The sequence below is a fragment of the Symphalangus syndactylus genome, chromosome 6, assembly GCF_028878055.3.
Source record: "Symphalangus syndactylus isolate Jambi chromosome 6, NHGRI_mSymSyn1-v2.1_pri, whole genome shotgun sequence".
NCBI classification, from domain to species: Eukaryota; Metazoa; Chordata; class Mammalia; order Primates; family Hylobatidae; genus Symphalangus; species Symphalangus syndactylus.
Genome location: NC_072428.2, coordinates 79,776,267 through 79,798,305, shown reverse-complemented (window position 1 = coordinate 79,798,305; position 22,039 = coordinate 79,776,267). Strand labels below are relative to the sequence as shown.

At 40.5% G+C, this 22,039-nt stretch overlaps 1 long non-coding RNA gene and 1 pseudogene across 1 annotated transcript in view; both read left to right on the top strand.

Moving 5' to 3' along the window:
* LOC134737023 (uncharacterized) overlaps positions 1 to 22,039 on the top strand; it is a 71,735-nt gene that overhangs the window by 9,666 nt on the left and 40,030 nt on the right. The gene's annotated exons all lie outside the window — the stretch shown is intronic.
* LOC129485395 (methyltransferase N6AMT1-like) lies at positions 3,588 to 4,229 on the top strand (annotated as a pseudogene).

The window sequence follows — 22,039 nt, the reverse complement described above, 5'->3', positions numbered from 1 at the left end:
GTAGCTAGCCTATAGCTATAGGCTGGTGATTCCCAAAGAAAGACATCGAACTTCTCACTGAGAAAATATTTTAGGACCAGAAAACGGTATAGTATCAGTATTAATTCATACAGGGAAGACTATTTTGTAAGTGCCATTTAAATATTTCTTTTCAAAGCAATCTTATAGCTTTGAACCTTTTTTTCTATATAGATGTGGAGTTCCTTTGATGGGTTTCTAACAATGTCAAATTCATGACTTCTACTTTTAAGTCTGTGATATTTAAGATACTTAAAAAGCATTTACATTTGAATCCAGTTATTAGACATGATGGCCAAATTATATTTTAGATGAAACTTTTCCTAAATTAGCTGCTCCCAACTATATTTATAAGAAAACTTTATATTGTGACAATATATGCAAATTCTATTCCTGGTGAGGAGATGACATTGCTAATAGCAGAGAACAGTGGCCTGACAAGTCTATTTTCTCACAGGAAATATGAAGAAACACTTGCAGTTGAGGTTTTGTTTGCCCTTAAAGTTAATAAATTGCATGATCTAATAATAATTAATTGTGCCTTCCCTCCGTCATAAAGCTCTTAAAGCATTTCTCAATCAATTAGCAGCTCAGGGACATTATTATTACTGGACATTTTGCAAAATGAATGTGTTCAGAGTGAATACAGAGTAGACTTTACTGCTGAGCAGCTCAGGGTGGGCCTAGGTCACAAGCTGAGCAAGCAGGCTTTGAAGTTTATAAGGAAAGCTTTCAATGTCTCACCAGCTTACTGGCAAGGTTTCTTGGTCCCTTACTTTTATTTTTCACGTGTTGCTCTTCTCATTACTTATGCGTTGCCCATTAAATCCAGCGCTGCAGCTGAGGTCTGGTTTTTCTACATTTCCAAGTTGCATTGCTGGATTGATGTCTTTGAAAAGATAAGCTAAATTGTATGCCCAACCAGTGCAAAGTCCAATACTGCATAATTATCCAGTATAGTTTGTTGGCATAGGCTAGCAAAGCCAGGTGATTTAGGTCAGAATGTATTTTAGATTAAGGTCATGCTGGAAACCCACCAAGACTTATGGGCCGGATTTAAACATTCAAATGCCACCAACTTCTGCTCTGGCCCACTGAGAGGTTGTTGAAGCCCTATACAATTAACTATTTGCTCATAGCAATGGGTGACCAAAAAGGTGGTAAAATGATGTGATGCAGTTTCCCTGGCACCTTTACATGTAGACTCTGCCTGTGACTTCTTTGGTTTACATGGTATTTAATTTACATGGTATGTTGAATCAAACACAAGTCTTTTTGTGGATCCTCCAAAAGGGAGTTTTAAGGTTGCTTGAAAGGCCTTCCATAACTTATTGATTATCTGGAGGCTCTCAACCTGACTGGAATTCTGTTTATATTTGGTAGTTTAAATAAAGGAAGGCCCTGGCATCTAATTAAACTAAAGAGCTTCTGCACAGCAAAAAAGAAACTACCATCAGAGTGAACAGGCAACCTACAGAATGGGAGAAAATCTTTGCAACCTACTCATCTGACAAAGGGCTAATTAATACCCAGAATCTACAATGAACTCAAACAAATTTATAAGAAAAAACCAAACAACCCCATCAAAAAGTGGGCGAAGGATATGAACAGACACTTCTCAAAAGAAGACATTTATGCAGCCAAAAAACACATGAAAAAATGCTCATCATCACTGGCCATCAGAGAAATGCAAATCAAAACCACAGTGAGATACCATCTCACACCAGTTAGAATGGCCATCATTAAAAAGTCAGGAAACAACAGGTGCTGGAGAGGATGTGGAAAAATAGGAACACTTTTACACTGTTGGGACTGTAAACTAGTTCAACCATTGTGGAAGTCAGTGTGGGGATTCCTCAGGGATCTAGAACTAGAAATACCATTTGACCCAGCCATCCCATTACTGGGTATATACCCAAAGGATTATAAATCATGCTGCTATAAAGACACACGCACACATATGTTTACAGTGGCACTATTCTCAATAGCAAAGACTTGGAACCAACCTAAATGTCCAACAATGATAGACTGGATTAAGAAAATGTGGCACATATACACCATGGAATACTATGCAGCCATAAAAAATGATGAGTTCATGTCCTTTGTAGGGACATGGATGAAACTGGAAACCATCATTCTCAGCAAACTATCGCAAGGACAAAAAACCAAACACTGCGTGTTCTCACTCATAGGTGGGAATTGAACAATGAGAACACATAGACACAGGAAGGGGAACATCACACACTGGAGACTGTTGTGGGGTGGGGGGAGGGGGGAGGGATAGCATTAGGAGATATACCTAATGCTAAATGACGAGTTAATGGGTGCAGCACACCAACATGGCACATGTATACATATGTAACAAACCTGCACATTGTGCACATGTACCCTAAACTTATCATAATAATAAAATTAAAAAATAAATAAGTAAATAAATAAATAAAGGAAGGCCCTGGGAGCCTAGGATGCCCTATGATGCCAAACTGAGATATACTCCTCGGCTCTCTTCTCTTAGCCTCTACCTTAAGGTGACAGAAAGGGCATGTCTTAGCAATCGGGAACAGTATGATAGGCTGAATCATGTGCCCTCTCCCCAAAGATGTCCATGTCCTAATGCTTGGAGCCATTGCATGGTACCTTACACAGCACAAAAGAACTTTGCAGATGAAATTAAGTTACAGGTCTTGATATGGGGAAATTATCCTGGATCATCCAAGTGGGCACTAACTGCAATCACCAGTATCCTTTTAAGAGGGAAGCAGAGGGAGATGTGACACTGACAAAAAAGAAGGCAAGGTGGCCACAGAGGCAGAGACTAGAGTCACGCAGCCACAAGTCAAGGAATGCCAGCAGCCACCAGGGCTGAAGCGGCAAGGAACGGGTTCTTCCCTGGAGCCTCTGGAGGGAGGCTGGCCCTGCCAACACCTTGATCTGCAACTTCTTTCCAGCTTCCAGAACTGAGAGAAGAAGTTCTGTTGTTTTAAGCCATCAACTTGCGGTAATTTGGTATAGCAGCCATAGGAAACCCATGCAAACAGTGAAGTATAAGCAGGGAGAGAGGAAGATCCTCGGTCATGCCAGGGCCTGCCTCAAGTTAGGAAGTGTAGAGAATATACTGTGGTCCAGGACTGGCCTCCAAAAGAGCCTCAGACTGACTGTTTGGGTCCAACACAAAAAAAATTTTTTTAGTGGATAAAAAAAAAAATGAATGTGAGCCTGAGACTGATGGTAGGAGTTTGGGGACTTCACAAACCTTGGGTTATACCCCAAACTACAGACTGTCCATTCACTCAAATCTGGAGTTGCAGGCGTATAAATTGCTAAATGCTAATGGTCTGTGGAGGGATGTATTTATCTGGCTTTCCTTTATCTCAGCTTTGCGTTTATCTGACAGAATTTCACTGTCAGAGTTATTTTATCTATTTCCCCTACTCTGTTTTTGGTGGGAGACTATTTTATAGCATGGTTCTTGAAATTGCATAACTGAATACTGAAAATCTTCACAAAACCCAGCATTTCTCTAGGCCTTTTGGGCAAAAAGAAAAGCCTGGCATCGGCAGTGAAAGAAGATGGCAGCCCAGAGCTTCCCCACACCATTGCACGGGAATGTGGGCCACGGCACATTCAGTGATGTGTATGAGCCTGTGGAGGACACGTTTCTGCTTCTGGACGCACTCCAGGTAGCGGCTGCCGAGCTGGCGGGAGTGGAAATATGCCTGGAAGTAGGGGCAGGGTCAGTGTAGTATCTGCATTCCTAGCCTCTATGATAGGTCCTCAGGCTTTGTACATGTGCACTGATATCAACCCTGAGGCAGCAGCTTGTACCCTAAAGACAGCACGGTGTAACAAAGTCCACATTCAACCAGTTATTACAGATTTGGTCAAAGGCTTGCTACCAATATTGAAGCAAAAAGTTGATCTTCTGGTGTTTAATCCCCTCTATGTGGTGACTCCACCTGAAGAGGTAGGAAGTCACAGAATAGAGGCAGCTTGGGCTGCTGGCAGAAATGGTCAGGAAGTCATGCACAGGTTTTTCCCCCTAGTTCCAGATCTCCTTTCACCAAAAGGATTATTCTATTTAGTTACCATTAAAGAAAACAACCCAGAAGAAATTTGGAAAATAATGAAGACAAAAGGTCTGCAAGGAACCACTGCACTTTCCAGACAAGTAGGCCAAGAAACTTTCAGTCCTCAAGTTCACCAAGTTCTAGCATACAATGTGTGCCCAGAGCTACTGGAAACTGAATGCATTTAACATATCTTGAAACTGAAGTCATTCATTAGGTAAAAAAGAATTTTATCAGAAATTTGTTGTTAAAAAAAAGGTAGAAAGGTGGAACATTCCCTTTCACTCAGGCCTATAGAATTATTTGCACATGTACAAGTAAATATTTATATTTATAATTTGCATTTTAAATATAAAAGTTATGTATGAAGTATTTATTTCAGCATTATTTAGTAAGGCAACAGAATTGATCTGGCAAATGTCTTTTTTTTCATACTAGTCCATAAAGGCAGTTTGCTTTCAGATGGCAGGGCCAGCAATACACCTTCATTGTTGTATCTCCGGTGTATATCAACTCTCCAACTCTATGCCATAATTTAGTTCATAGGGATCTTGATTGCCTTTCCCTTCCACAAAATATTACACTGATTGGTTATATTAATGACATTATGTTGACTTGACCTAGTGAGCAAGAAGTAGAAACTACACTAGACTTAGTGGAAAGACATTTGCATCAGAGGGAAGGAAATAAATATGACTACAATTCAAGGACCTTCTACCTTAGTGAGATTGGTAAAGATCCAGTGACATGGGGCATGTTGGGATATTTCTTCTAAGGTGAAGGATAAGTAGTTGCATCTTGCTGCTCTTACAACCAAGAAAGAGGCACAATACTTAGTGGGCCTGTTTGGGTTTTGGAGGCAACATTTCCCAATTTCATTATGTTACTCCAGCCCATTTACCAATTGACTCAAAACGCTGCTAGTTTTGAGTAGGGCCCAGAACAAGAAAAGTCTCTGCAACAGGTCCAGGCTGCTGTGCAAGCTGCTCTGCCACTTAGGTCATATGATCCAGCAGATCCAGTGGTGTTTAAGTGGCAGTGGCAGATAGGGATGCTGTTTGAAGCTTCTGAGAGGTCCCTATAGGTGAATCTTTGTTTAGGATTTTAGAGCGAAGCCCTGCCATTACTAACAAATAACTAGTCTCTTTTTTGAGAAACAGCTCTTGGCCTGCTACTGGGCCTTAGTAGAGACTGATACTTAATGAGTCACCAAGTTACCATGCAACCTGAGCTGCCCATCATGAACTGGTTGTTATCTGAGCCACCAATGCACAAAGTTGGATATGCACAGCAACACTCCGTCATCAGATGGAAATGGTATACACATGACTGGGCCTGAGCAGGCCCTGAAGGCACAAGAAAGTTACATGAAGAAGTGGGCCAAATTTCCATAGTTCCCACTTCTGCTATCTGCCTTCTCTCTTCCAGCCTGCATCTATGGCTTCATGGGAACTTCCCTATGATCAGCTGACAGAGAAAGAGAAGACTTAGGCCTGGTTTACAGAGGATTCTGTATGATATGCAGGTACCACCCAAAAGTGGACAGCTGCAGCACTACAGCTCATCTCTGGGCTACCTTGAAGGACAGTGGTGAAGGGAAATCCTCCCAGTGGACAGAACTTTGAGCAGTCCCCCTGGTTGACTTTGCTTAGAAGGAAAAATGGCCAGATATTCAATTATATGCCAATTCATAGGCTGTGGCCAATGATTTGGCTGGATGGTCAGGGAGTTGAACATAACTGGAAAATTGGTGACAAAGAAATTTGGAGATGAGGGGTGTGGATAGATACTGAACGGGCAAAAAGGGTGAAGATATTTGTGCCCTATGTGAATGCTCACCAAAGGGTTAGCAAAGAAGGATTTTAATAAAGTGGACAAGATAACCTGTTCTGTGGATACCAGTAGGCCTCTTTCTCCAGCCACGCCTATCATCACCCAGTTGTCTCATGAACAAAGTAGCCATGGTGACAAGGATAGAGCTTATGCATGGGCTCAGCAATGTGGACTTCTACTCACTGAGGCTGACCTGGCCAAGGCTACCTATGAGTCCCCAGTCTGCCAGCAGCAGAGACCAACACTGAGCCCCTGAGATGACACCATTCCCTAGAGTCATCAGTCAGCTGCCTAGTGGCAGGTTAATTAAATTGATCCACCTCCATCGTTGAAGGGATAGTGTTTTTTCCTTACTGAAATAGAGCTTACTCTGGATACAGATTTGCTTTCCCTTCGCACAATGCTTCTACTAAAACTACCATCCGTGGACTTACAGAATGTCTCATCTACTACCATGGTATTCCACACAGCATTGCAAGGAACTCAGTTCACAGCAAAAGTGTAGCAGTGGGCCCATGCTCATGGAATTAACTGGTCTTACCATGTTCCCTACTATCCTGAATCAACTGGCTACATAGAGCAGTGGAATGGCATTTTGAAGACAGTAATAGCACCAGCTATATAGCAGTGCCTTGCAGGGCTGGGACAAGGTTCTCTAGAAGGCTGTCTATGCTCTGAATCAGCATCCAGTATATGGTGCATTTCTCTTATGACTGGGATTCACAGGTTCAGGAATCAATGGGTCAAAATAGGTGGGACACCATTTGCTATTAGCCCTAGTGACCCACTAGTAAAATTTTTACTTCCTGTTCCCATGACTTATGCTCTGCTGGCCTAGAGGTCTTACATAGGGTGAAATGTTTTCCACTGAGAGACACAATAATGATTTAATTGAACTGGAGGTTTAAGACTGCTCCTCAGCCATTTTGGGCTTCTCATGCCTCTACCTCAATAGACAAATGAATTACAGTGCTGGCTAGGTGATTGTTCCTGACTACCAAGTAGAAACTGGACTACCCCCAAACGGTGGTAAGGAAAACTATGTCGGGAAGACACGAGATTCCTTAGGGCATCTCTTATTGTTACCATGCCCTGTGATTAAGGTCAGTGGAAAACTACAACCTAATTCAGACAGGACCACTAATGACCCAGACCTTTCAGGAATAAAGGTTTGAGTCACCACTGGGTAAATACCGTGACCAGATGAGGTGCTTGCTGAAGGCAAAGGGAATACAAAATAAGTGGTGGAAGAAATACTAGCTTTGATCGTATGACCAGTTACAGAAACACAGACTGTGATTGTTGTAAGTATGTCCTCCATATTTTGCTATGACTCCATTTTGTGTGTGTGTAGCTTTGTTTTCTTTCTTCTCATTTCCTTATTCTGTAACATAAGATGCATTGATTTTATAGCATAGTGTTTAAATATTGTTAATTTTTAAAACTGGCTCCAATGTTCAACGTTGATTAATTTTACATCATATTATTTAAGTTATGGGATATCAAGGAGAGAGTAAATATCACATGAAGACTTTACCTTCCCTTCTGGGAAATGGGTTCGTGTGTTTCTGGTAGAATGCTGGATTGTTAATCATGTTAGATGGAATTATGACCTTGTTATTGTCTTTATGTGGCAGTTACATATGGTTTAAGGAGATGTGTATGGTGCCAAGTTGACAAGGGTAAACTTGTGATGGTTAATTTTATATATCAATTTGAATAGGCCACAAGGTGCCAGATATCTGTTTAAACATTATTCTGGAGTGTCTTGAGTGTGTTTACAGAGGATATTTGCATTTGAATTGGGGGACTCAGTAAAGGAGATTGCCATCCCCAAGGTGGGGGGGGCATCATCCAGTTTGTTGAGGGCGTACATAAAATAAAAGGCAGAGGAAGGAAGAATTCATCCCTTAAAAGAAAAGAAAAGCCTGGCATCCTGGTTACCTGCCTGGTTGGAGTGGACCTCCTCCCTGAGCCATGCTGGGAAGTGGCGTGCCCCTGGGGCAGCAGGGCAAGTGATCCTGGAGCACCGTGGAGAAGAACTACCTGGCTATCCCCGGGCTATGCGGAGTCTGGATATTAAATAACGTGTCTACTATGCAGAGGCTCTAACTTCTGACATGAAGCTGCTGGGGAAGCATCGATGTGCTGCTCACAATTAGGGGCTGGTGGAAATCCAGCCGAAAGGAACAAAGTGATTCTGAGGACAAAATAGCTCAATCAAGTGAAAAGTGATTTCAGACCTGACATCAGCCTGACAGTAGCAACTGGGTCCTTATTATTATCTGCTTTTGAACCTCAGTAAGAGAACTTGCCTACCTTTGATACTGTAAGCAGGATCCTTCATGTTTAAAGATTAAAGCAGCTTTCTGGCTTGTTAGAAAGAAATCACATGGGAATGGGTTTCACAGCCAGAAGCTGAGCTCTCTCAAAAGGATGTCATTCTGCGGCAAGATTATCTCCCCCTTCCATGAATACCAAAAAAGCCCCTGATTCTTTCCATTAGGAGCCCCATGTCCCCCTACTGTTAGATTTAGGATTGAAACAATATAGTCTGATTACCACTGTGTCCTGTGCAGTTTAGATTGTAAGTGTGAGATGTGAAATGTAAGAATTTTTTTTTTTTTTTTACATCTTGTCACTCCAGATGAGAATATACTTTGGAAGTGAAATTAGAAACAATGCAATGTTGATTAAGGACTAGGACTCTCACACGGCCCACCGTGACAAGATTTTGATTGGCATTATGTAATTAAAGGGTACTTTAAATGGTTGCTAAACATAACCAGCTACAAAAAGGTGACAGAAGAATAATTTTAATATAGGAATTTTTAAAAAGTTATACTCATTCATAATATATATAAAACACCTGATCGAACATTTAAAATTAAATCTGTAGGGTGTGCTGAAAGGGTTATATTCCACAGTTTCTGCTTTTTTGTTTACATAAAGCAATACTTTTTTTTTTTTTTGAGATGGAGTCTTGTTCTTGTTGCCCAGGCTGGAGTGCAATGGTGCAGCCTCAGCTCACTGCAACCTCCACCTCCCGGGTTCAAGCAATTCCCTTGCCTAAGCCTTCCGAGTAGCTGGGATTACAGGCACCCGCCACCACACCCTGCCAATTTGTTGTATTTTTAGTAGAGACAGGGTTTCACCATGTTGGCCAGGATGGTCTCGAACTCCTGACCTCAGGTGATCCACCTGCCTCGGCCTCCCAAATTGCTGGGATTACAGGCGTGAGCCACCGTGCCCAGCCTTACATAAAGCAATAATTTAAGGCACACTGTATTTGCAAGAAATTGCTAGTTAATGTGTATAAATCATTAGGGAAAAGGGGAAGTTTTGAGATATAAAACACTGGTATTTTAGAGGATAAATAGCAATATGCCTTGATTTTTCCCTCCTGTGATAGTATTTACTGAATATAATCAAAATAATTAAAATGTTTAATTGTTTTACTATCCATAAATTATCCTCAATCAAAATTTTTAATTGTTGCCTAATTTGAACATACTTCCATGGTTGGGAGGAGGTTTGGTCTGAGAGAGGGGAACAGAAACAGCCCTAAATGCTTCCTCCTGCTCCCTAAGAAATACTTACAAACCCAAAGGCCCTATTGCAAAAGCACCTCATTTGCAATGTCACTAGGGAGTTACCAAAATGTAGAGAAAAGTATGTTCTAAAGATAAAAAAAAATTAAGTTGATTTTAAATTTTTCTCTTTTTTTTCCTAATCCCCAATGTGATAGTATGATTTAATATCTATATTTATGAGTTAACAATAGTGGACACACAATTTGTTAGTGTGAGTTCTATGTGTTTTTGCCAGAAAGGCCACCCTTGATGGTCAAGCCCAAGGCTACTACTCGTTGTCCATGCTTAGGCCCACAAGCTGGGAGAAAGCTGCTGGAATCAGTGGGCATGCATCCTCCTAGGCAGCTCCTCCCAGGCACTCTTAGGTGACTGGTGGTTCCCTTGCAAATGCACTTACAGAGCAGCAGATCTTGTTAATTATTCATGTAACCAACCCCAAACTTTCTCCTTTGCCTCTTTTTGAACTTAAGGAATAGAGGGAACTGAACTGATCTGACTACAAGTAAACAGGCATGGAAACTCCTGATTGGCATTATTAGTCTTCCCTAAAGAGAAACACAGCAGGGCCTTCTTAAATGTTAGGTTGAGAGCATTTGACAAACCTGGACAGCCTAAGAGAAAAATGTTGCTAAATGGTTCACAGCAAGCCCTTCACATCACATTCCTACTTTCTCCTATAAATTGCTTTGCGACAACGGGATAGGTGGAGAAGACCTTTATTCCCATCAGATCACTGGACTCTTTGTCAGGACTTGGTTCCATCCTGACTCTCTGATTAACTATGGTGACAATTCAGATTATTGTCCCCAAGGGGCTCACTGGTTTTTCAGCATTAGCAGTAAACTCTGTTATCTCATTCAGCAACCCAATTACCCATGTAAAAGGCTGATACTGCAGGTAGGTGTAGTGGGAGACAAAAGAAGTGTAAGCCTCAGGGAGTTCTGAATCTGCTTGAGACGATGAAGCATACAAACAGTGCTTATTCACCACAGGAAGGTAGGAAGGAAGGAAGGAAGGAAGGAACGAAGGAAGGAAGGAAGGAGGGAGGGAGGGAGGGAGGGAGGGAGGGAGGGAGGGAGGGAGGGAGGGAAGGGAGGGACGGAAGGAAGGAAGGAAGGAAAAAAGGAAGGAAGGAAGGAAGGAAAAAAGGAAGGAAGGAAGGAAGAAAAAATTTTGGGAAAATTCCTGCTCTCCTTTTTATCTCTGTTCATTAAATTGAATTGTTTAAGAATTTATTCGAGGTTCAACTTTTAATTTTTTAAACTAGTGAATTATTAGCATTTTAATAAATAATATTTAATATCTAGTAATGAAGGTTCAGAATATTACACTACCATATCTTAGTGTCTATTAAGCCAAACCAGACCAAACCAAACAGAAACAGCAAAGTATTATTTATTTATTTTTTAAATTATACTTTAAGTTCTAGGGCACATTTGCACAACGTGCAGGTTTGTAACATATGTATATATGTGCCATGTTAGTGTGCTGCACCCATTAACTCATCATTTACATTAGGTATTTCTCCTAATGCTATCCCTCCCACCTCCTCCCACCCCACAACAGGCCCCAGTTTGTGATGTTCCCCACCCTGTGTCCGAGTGTTCTCATTGTTCAATTCCCACCTATGAGTGAGAACATGTGGTGTTTGGTTTTCTATCCTTGCGATAGTTTGCTCAGATGATGGTTTCCATGCATTTAGCATGTCTCTACAAAGAACATGAGCTCATCCTTTTTTATGGCTGCATAGTATTCCATGGTGTATATGTGCCACATTTTCTTAATCCAGTCTATTATTGATGGACATTTGGGTTGGTTCCAAGTCTTTGCTATTGTGAATAGTGCCACAGTAAACATATGTGTGCATGTGTCTTTATAGCAGCATGATTTATAGTCCTTTGGGTATATACCCAGTAATGGGATGGCTGGGTCAAATGGTATTTCTAGTTCTAGATCCCTGAGGAATTGCCACACTGTCTTCCACAATGGTTGAACTAGTTTACAGTCCCACCAACAGTGTGAAAGCATTCCTTTTTCTCCACATCCTCTCCAGCACCTGTTGTTTCCTGACTTTTTAATGATCACCATTCTAACTGGTATGAGATGGTATCTCATTGTGGTTTTGATTTGCATTTCTCTGATGGCCAGTGATGATGAGCGTTTTTTCACATGTCTGTTGGCTGCATAAATGTCTTCTTTTGAGAAGTGTCTGTTCATATCTTTCGCCCACTTTTTGATGGGGTTGTTTGATTTTTTTCTTGTAAATTTGTTTGAGTTCTTTGTAGATTCTGGATATTACCCCTTTGTCAGATGGGTAGATTGTAAAAATTTTCTCCCATTCTGTAGGTTGCCTGTTCACTCTGATGGTAGTCTCTTTTGCTGTGCAGAAGCTCTTTAGTTTAATTAGATCCCATTTGTCAATTTTGGCTTTTGTTGCCATTGCTTTGGTGTTTTAGTCATGAAGTCCTTGCCCATGCCTATGTCCTGAATGGTATACAGCAAAATATTTCTAAAGAGGGGGACAACAGCCTAGCAGAGATAGCATTTAGTTACACAGTACTGCAAATGAGCACTTCCTAAAGTCACTGTTTCCTCCTTTGGCATTTCTCTAACTTTGTTGAATGAGAAAGGGGCTGAGCTTCCAGCAGAAAAGGAAGAGAGCCATAGACTGGCATTTGATTGAAATATAATTCCTTAATAATTTTTTAAAATAATTTTAAATTCATAGAAAAGATGCACTAATAGTAGAATGAACTCTCATATACCCTTTATTTCTTTCCTAATCCCTAATTTCCTAATGTGATATTAATATTTTTCCACCTTTGCCTTTCATGCTTTCTCTAAATGTATTTATACATTTAGGGTTTTTTGTTTTTGTTTTAGTTTTAAGAGGCAGGGGCCTTGCTATGTTGCCCCTGCCTCTTAAAACAAAAAGAGAGACCTTGCCATGTTGAGGCTGGACTCAAACTTGTGAGCTATAGGGAACCTTTCACCTCAGCTTCTCAAGTAGCTGGGACTACAGGTATGCACCATTGCACCTAGATAGTTTTTTTAAACCTTTGAGAATAAGTTGCAGATATATCTCTTACTCCTTAACACATCAATGTATATGTCCTAAAAACAAGGACACCCTCCTATATAACCAGAGTACGGTCATCAAAATCAGGAAAGTAACATTAATACAATACTACCATGTGATTGATACTATTGTATTAATTGGTATGCATGTAAATACTACCTCAGAGCCCATTCAGATTTCTGTGATAATCCCAATAATGTCCTTTATAGTTCCAGGATCACGTGTTACATTTAGCTGTCTGAGTCCTTAGTCTCTTCAGTTGAGAACCCTTCCTGTGGTGTGCTGCTAAACTGCTTATGTGGCGGGGTAGGGGGGTCTGATTTGTAGTGGCTGCCAATGATTATAGTGTGAATATTCCCATTCTGGCTGATTTCAGGTTACCAGCTTTGTAGCACTGAACTGCACAATTGGGAAGAGATGCACAGCATCAGTTTTCTAGAGTGGGGCTGAGCCAGTACCAGCTGTCTCCAATGTACCACTGATCGTTCCTCGTTCCTTCGTCTTTCCTTGTGTTTCATGACTATGTTTTGTTGGTTTGTTTGTTTGACAAGTACAGAGCAGCTACTTTGTAGCATGGCCTTCAGTTTGGGTTTGTCTACTACTTCTTCACATTTATATTCAGTGTATGCCCTCTGTGGCAGGAATTTGACGGAAGTGACACTGTGCTCTTTGCAGGGCCTCGTCTCAGGACCATGTGATGATGACTTGCCCCATTACTAGAGACATTCACCTTCTTTCTTTCCTTTTTGAATTTCACGTAGGTGTTAACTTTTATTACGTGATAAGACAGTGTCTAGCCAGGTTTCTCTGCTGTTAAGATAAAGAATATTTTATACCTTATTTAATAAGTAATTAATAGGCATTTTATGGAGAGACTACATTGAGACTATTTAAATACTCAATCCTCCTTAAACTTTTACCTACTGGTTTTAGTATCCTTTGGTGATTCTTGCCTGAATCAATTATTTCTATTATAGTTGCCAAAGAGTGATTTTTAATATTGCAGTAACCCTTCTAATATTACTAGTTGTCATTCTGCTGTAAGGTAGATACTTCCCTTCTCCCCAATTTCTTTATTTATATTAATATGGACTCATGGATTTCTATTTTATTCAGTTGGTTATAATATACTATGATTATTTGTTTTGATGCCAAAACATTGTGGATTTGGCTAAGTTGAGCCTCTTTGGGATGGTGTCCTTTTGACAGGTCCTCATCACTCTTGGATCAGCATCTTGCTTTCTGGCAGAAGATATTCCAGTCATCTTCTTCTTTCCCTGTGTCAGCCTTGGAATGAGCTATTTTCCAAGGAGCCTTGGTTTCTTTGAGTGGAGAATGATATTTAGCAACCAAGATCTGGGCAGTAGATGTGCTCATTCTACTGCAGTTTCATTGCTTCTAGGCCTTCTCAGAGCTAGGAAATATAGTTATACACACACACACACACACACACAGACACACACATTGTGGTGGACACAATCATGTACATCTCAGAGACTCCTTTAAGAGAGGACTTGTTGCAAAGAATTGCCTTGCCCAGTGTCACACCTTGCCTGGGGCAGTCCACATCTTATACTGATTAAGAAAAGATTATAAAGGCTGGTCATTTTGGTCCAATGAGGAACAACTCTGACAGGCCACATATGCTCAAGAATGGGGTTGGCCAAGGCTCTCTTGAGCCTGCATTGCAGTTCAAGTTCTTCTGCCCAATCCATTTCCTTCCACATGTTTCGATTGTTTCGATCCCTAATAATACCCTACACACTAAATGTCATCTCAGCATTTGCTTCTAGAGAGCCCAATCTGCAACACACACACACACACGCACACACATACACATCTATTTCTATACTTATAAATATATGAGCTCACACCAACACCTCTAATTCTAACCAATAACTGTAAGTTTGTTCTAGTCTTCCCCTCTCCAATCATCATCAACACATTTACTTATTTTCTCCATCCCTCTGTATGTAGGCAACCTCCTGACGATGCAGGATGTCTCTTCATTCCCACCTCCACCAGTCTGACCCCACACATCCTTGGCCCTGGCCCTGCTGACCTCACTGGCTGTGTTAGCTGAATCTTCAGCGCTGATCAAAAGGAAGGAGAGTTCAGTTCATGTTATAAGACAGAGGGTTATAACATTTCATATAAGTAATACATTTTATTTGGTTTGAAAATATATTTCAACATTAAATAGTGCTTATTTCCTTTTTAGCGGTGACTGAGGTCTACTAAAATTGAAATTCTGTATTATAGTTTCATCTTGTATTAAATGGAAAAGTGTTTTTAGAATCAGCATTTTGGCACATATAATAGAAAAGACATGTCAAGAGAAGGCTCTAATTACTTTAGGAAGTTGCTCCATGAACATAGCAATCAGTTCTAGCTGAGACAGAAAAGTCTTTGCAGAGGAGGCGGGGTTTGAACTGGCATCTCCAGGATGTATTGGCTTTGAACAAATGAATCAGAAATATACCAGGGAAGGAAAGGTGGTAAGCGAAGTCAAGGAATAGGTAGAGTGGGTAAGAACGAGTATCAGGTGACAGTGATTAGATCAATTTGGCAGAAAATATTCATGTAAGAATGTGGGAGATAAACCTGGAAAGTTAGGATCCTGACCATGCTTCAGATTTTATTTTGCAGGCAATGGGTAGATATCTTTCATCCTTTGAATATCATGGTAAAGATGAGGCTGGCAGCATTGGTCAAGATGTACTGATGGGAGAGGGAGCAGTTAGGCCGTTACTGCGAGGGTTTGAGTGCTGAAGATAAAGGCACTAGGGAAGTGGGGAGGGGGCAAGTGTAGCAGACAGGGTCCAGTCAGGGAAGCAGACCCACTGTGAATACTATGGAATAGGGATTTATTTTAGGCATAGATCTTATACTATTGTGAAAGAACAAATGAAAGCTTTTCAAGCTGGGGCAGATTTGAGCAGAATTATAGGTTGAGGGGGAGGAACCAGTAGAAAAAAGAGAGGCTGATGATATATTAAGAAAGAACTAAATCCTGAAAGAGCCTGGAAAAGGTGAAAACCAAGAGCTCAAAAGGAGTGGTTACTCTCAGAAAGGAAGCACGTATATTCCTTTCATACATACACTGTCCCCCAACCAACCCCCAGCAGAGGAAATCCCGGCCCCCTCTGTAGAACTCCTGCCCATTATCTTCAGACTAATAAGCACCATGCATTTTTACTTCTAACAATACTTCATAAGGCAATCGTATATTCTCAGATTAAAAATATAAGTCACTTGGCTTTTTACACAGCTTTTGCTTATTAAACTGAACTGCACTAGAGCAATTAAAGAGAAATATCTTACAACTCACTGGAAAAGGATCATCCATAGATGTCAGGGTTCTGGTATTTTTATTCCCACTTTAAATTTAAAGACATGGGAGCTTGTTAAACTGGCTTTTTTATTTGGGGATTTGTGGAGTTAGCAAATTCTGAATGTCTTCAGTAAGATAATTTAGTAAGAAAGTTTGTGTATATCTTTCAGTGCAGGTGACAACATTCCAGTGAAGTATTTCACAGCGTGCAGAACATGGTCATTAATAAAGCAACATCCTCAACAGTCATGCATATTTCTTTTTTATAACAAGCATCTTGTTTGGTAATGGCAGGACAGCAGAGTGAATATCCTGCCACACTGAAATTCATGAAGTTCAGTCCATTTTATGAAATGCACTTTTTGCTATAATCTTTATAAATTGCTATCTCTATGACTTAGGGATTTGGGAAATACTCACCTGGTAATAACACTTTAAAATGCATCTCCCCTGCAGTATACCCATTATGCTGATTGAACTCAGAAATTCTTAAAATATAGCCTCCCTTATCTCTATAAGAATAATTATCTGTGGAGGATGCCATGCTTAAAAGGTGTAGGGGGAAAGGAATAATGGCTCCAGTGGAGGATCATCCTGGGATTCAGCATCTTTGTAAGAGCAGCTAGGATCATGCTGTCAAAATACATTAGGCAAATCCAAAGATTAGAATCCCTCTCCTTTGTAAAATGAGAGGCGAAAATGAGTAAAGTGCATACCTGGCTTTGCTTTGGTTCAATTCTTTTCTCTGGGCTGCTCTGCCAAACCTTGCTTATTGAAACTAACCTGGGAGAAGAAACGTCTGACTTATGGAATGTTTTCAAATAAATGCAATTTTTATACTCTTCAATACAAATAGTAACTCAAGCCAGGTGAAAATTTAGCTAGATGGGTGTTCTGGGAGGGCCAGTTTTGTGACTAGAGCTGACAAGGGCTTGTAATTAGCATAGTGACTGTGTGCAGTAGGTTGATCCTTCTAAAGTGCTTTTTTTTTTTTTTAATTATACGTTAGGTTTTAGGGTACATGTGCACAATGTGCAGGTTTGTTACATATGTATCCATGTGCCACGTTGGTTTGCTGCACCCATTAACTCGTCATTTAGCATTAGGCATATCTCCTAATGCTGTCCCTCCCCCCTCCCCCAACCCCACAACAGTCCCCGGAGTGTGATGTTCCCCTTCCTGTGTCCATGAGTTCTTATTGTTCAATTCCCACCTATGAATGAGAACATGCGGTGTTTGGTTTTTTGTCCTTGCGATAGTTTACTGAGAATGATGTTTTCCAGTTTCATCCATGTCCCTACAAAGGACACGAACTCATCATTTTTTATGTCTGCATAGTATTCCATGGTGTATATGTGCCACATTTTCTTAATCCAGTCTATTGTTGTTGGACATTTGGGTTGGTTCCAACTCTTTGCTATTGTGAATAGTGCCGCAATAAACATACGTGTGCATGTGTCTTTATAGCAGCATGATTTATAGTCCTTTGGGTATATACCCAGTAATGAGATGGCTGGGTCAAATGGTATTTCTAGTTCTAGATCCCTGAGGAATCGCCACACTGCCTTCCACAATGGTTGAACTAGTTTACAGTCCCACCAACAGTGTAAAAGTGTTCCTGTTTCTCCACATCCTCTCCAGCACCTGTTGTTTCCTGACTTTTTAATGATGGCCATTCTAACTGGTGTGAGATGGTATCTCACTGTGGTTTTGATTTGCATTTCTCTGATGGCCAGTGATGATGAGCATTTTTTCATGTGTTTTTTGGCTGCATAAATGTCTTCTTTTGAGAAATGTCTGTTCATGTCCTTTGCCCACTTTTTGATGGGGTTGTTTGTTTCTTTCTTATAAATTTGTTTGAGTTCATTGTAGATTCTGGATATTAGCCCTTTGTCAGATGAGTAGGTTGCAAAAATTTTCTCCCATTCTGTAGGTTGCCTGTTCACTCTGATGGTAGTTTCTTTTGCTGTGCAGAAGCTCTTTAGTTTAATTAGATCCCATTTGTCAATTTTGGCTTTTGTTGCCATTGCTTTTGGTGTTTTAGACATGAAGTCCTTGCCCACGCCTATGTCCTGAATGGTATTGCCTAGGTTTTCTTGTAGGATTTTAATGGTTTTAGGTCTAACATTTAAGTCTTTAATCCATATTCAATTAATTTTTGTGTAAGGTGTAAGGAAGGGATCCAGTTTCAGCTTTCTACATATGGCTAGCCAGTTTCCCAGCACCATTTATTAAATAGGGAATCCTTTCCCCATTTCTTGTTTTTGTCAGGTTTGTCAAAGATCAGATAGTTGTAGATATGTGGCATCATTTCTGAGGGCTCTGTTCTGTTCCATTGATCTATGTCTCTGTTGTGGTACCAGTACCATGCTGTTTTGGTTACTGTAGCCTTGTAGTATAGTTTAAAGTCAGGTAGCATGATGCCTCCAGCTTTGTTCTTTTGGCTTAGGATTGACTTGGTGATGCGGGCTCTTTTTTCGTTCCATATGAACTTTAAAGTAGTTTTTTCCAATTCTGTGAAGAAAGTCATTGGTAGCTTGATGGGGATGGCATTGAATCTATAAATTACCTTGGGCAGTATGGCCATTTTCACGATATTGATTCTTCCAACCCATGAGCATGGAATGTTCTTCCATTTGTTTGTATCCTCTTTTATTTCATTGAGCAGTGGTTTGTAGTTCTCCTTGAAGAGGTCCTTCACATCTCTTGTAAGTTGGATTCCTAGGTATTTTATTCTCTTTGAAGCAATTGTGAATGGGAGTTCACTCATGATAGATGCAATAAAAAATGAAAAGGGGTTATCACCACCGATCCCACAGAAATACAATCTACCATCAGAGAATACTACAAACACCTCTATGCAAATAAACTAGAAAATCTAGAAGAAATGGATAAATTCCTTGACAAATACACCCTCCCAAGACTAAACCAGGAAGAAGTTGAATCTCTGAATAGACCAATAACAGGCTCTGAAATTGTGGCAATAATCAATAGCTTACCAACCAAAAAGAGTCCAGGACCTGATGGATTCACAGCCGAATTCTACCAGAGGCACAAGGAGGAACTGGTACCATTCCTTCTGAAACTATTCCAATCAATAGAAAAAGAGGGAATCATCCCTAACACATTTTATGGGGCCAGCATCATCCTGATACCAAAGCCTGGCAGAGACATAACCAAAAAAGAGAATTTCAGACCAATATCGTTGATGAACATTGATGCAAAAATCCTCAATAAAATACTGGCAAACCAAATCCAGCAGCACATCAAAAATCTTATCCACCATGATCAAGTGGGCTTCATCCCTGGGATGCAAGGCTGGTTCAACATACGCAAATCAATAAATGTAATCCAGCATATAAACAGAACTAAAGACAAAAACCACATGATTATCTCAATAGATGCAGAAAAGGCCTTTGATAAAATCCAACAACGCTTCATGCTAAAAACTCTCATAAATTAGGTATTGATGGGACGTATCTCAAAATAATAAGAGCTATCTATGACAAACCCACAGCCAATATCATACTGAATGGGCAAAAACTGGAAGCATTCCCTTTGAAAACTGGCATAAGACAGGGATGCCCTCTGTCACCACTCCTATTCAACATAGTGTTGGAAGTTCTGGCCAGGGCAATCAGGCAGGAGAAGGAAATAAAGGGTATTCAATTAGGAAAAGAGGAAGTCAAATTGTCCCTGTTTGCAGATGACATGATTGTATATCTAGAAAACCCCATTGTCTCAGCCCAAAATCTCCTTAAGCTGATTAGCAACTTCAGCAAAGTCTCAGGATACAAAATCAATATACAAAAATCACAAGCATTCTTGTACACCAATCACAGACAAACAAAGTGCTGTCTTTTAAGCACGTTTTAGTTTTCAGCATTCAGTGTTCTTGCAACTTTTTTTACCTTAGTAATCTTTCAGAAATAAACTGCAGTCCTGTTTCTGTTTCATGAATTTATAGTTAATGGGACTTCAATTAAGGAGGGTGTGTGTGTGTGTGTGTGTGTGTGTGTGTGAAGCCATTTTATTTTAAACAAAGGAAGGAGAAGAGGAAGATGCAAGTTATAGGCCAAGATGTCATATAAGTTCTGAAGATGGATATAAGGGCACAGTCTTAGGGGACATGAATTGATGTTTTTCTAGTATATAGCATGTTTCAGACTCTGAATTAGGGGATTTTGTATTAGAAGCCAGGAATTCTGAATCTAGAGATTCTTATAATTAAATCTACTCAACTAATTCTTGAAATGCCAAATATTCTCCCTCAAAGGTGTGTAGGGGGCAAGAGCTCCCCTTGTCCCTCTGAAGTTTCGCTGAAAAATCAACTTGCGAAAGGCAGGTTAGTTGGAGATAAGAAATACAAATTTATTTAATATGTATACATAGGGGCCTTCAGAATGAAGACCCAAAGATACAGGGGAAATTGTCCATTTTTATGCTTAGGTTCAACAAACTATGGACAGCCATGTATAAATATGATTAGACAGAAAGAGTATGATCTAATGTTAACAGAATTAGTAGGACAGACACAGAAAGGCCTGTGCGTCCAGATTCTTCTTGGCCTTTCTAAGCATGCATTCCTTCCTTCTGAGTATGGGGCAGAACCCTCTCTGGAATAGAGGTCTTATACCTAAAGTCAAACAAAGTAGTCAGATAATTTATTTGTGGCCACTTTTTACATAGAAAGGTGGAGGGATGCCAGGTGCAGTGGCTCACGCCTGTAATTCCAGCACTTTGGGAGGCCAAGGCAGAAGGATCACTTGAGGCCAGAAGTTTGAGACCAGCCTGGGCAACATGGTGAAACTCTGTCTCCACTAAAAATACAAAAATTAGCCAGGCCTGGAGGTGTGCACCTGTAGTCCCAGCTGCTCGGGAGGTTGAGGCACGAGAATCGCTTGAACCTGGGAGGTGGAGTTTTCAGTGAGCCGAGATCACACCACTGTACTCCAGCCAGGACAACAGAACAAGACTCTATCTCAAAAAAAAGAAAAAAAAGGTGGAGAGATGGAGAGAAAGTTAGTTTATGGCTGGCTTTGGGAAAAAGAGATTCTGGTTTTGATGACCTGGGGAAGAGCAGTTTTAGTTTCTATGGCTAGCCCTAGGGGAGAATTGGAGACAGGAGGGCAAAAGGTCAGAGAAAAACTTCTGTTTCCTACACCTTCATTTTGGGGTATTGTTTTCTGAGCCCCAACAAAAGACACAAAGAGCCTTGGGACTAGCTCTTGAGATCAAAGAGTTATCAGGAATCATTTAGGTAGCAGCCTTAACTAGCGAAAACAAAGTAGATAACCTAGAAGAAAGCCAAAAAATAAAATAAAATCTGCCCCACCCCACCAAAAAATACCATCAACAAAAAGCCTCTGAAGCAAAATCAAGTACTGACCAAATAAAACAGATGGCCTCACATCACAGGCACTGTTCTTATACTAGAGCTTCATGAGTTTTCACTTAGAATGGATTTACTCTTATTTTAGACATAATTTTAACAAGACTGAATGGCTGGTTTCTTAGCCAGCTGGTGATTAGAAGCAACCTGTGCTGGCAGTGGCAGCTGTGATTGCCAATCATTTAATACTGAAGGAGAAGACATAATCTAATACATCTAGAAGCCATCCAAACTCAATGCCTATCAATCCAGAGTCTTTAATGTAGGGAATAAACTGCTTTAAAAACCCCTAAACATATTTTTATTTTATGGTGCAGAAAAATATGACTGAGTAATCAAGCAAAGATTAAGTTATGTAAAATGGACTCACATTAAAGTGGGAAAATATTTAAAATATTAAAATGTTTTGGGGCTGGCACGGTGGCTCACACCTGTAATCCCAGCACTTTGGGAGGCCAAGGCAGGCGGATCACCTGAGGTCAGGAGTTCGAGACCAGCCTGACCAACATGGATAAACCCTGCCTCTACTAAAAATACAAAATTAGGGCCAGGCGCGGTGGCTCACGCCTGTAATCCCAGCACTTTGGGAGGCCGAAGTGGGCGGATCACGAGGTCAGGAGATCGAGACCATCCTGGCTAACATGTTGAAACCCTGTCTCTACTAAAAATACAAAAAAATTAGCTGGGCATGTTGGCGGGCACCTGTAGTACCAGCTACTCAGG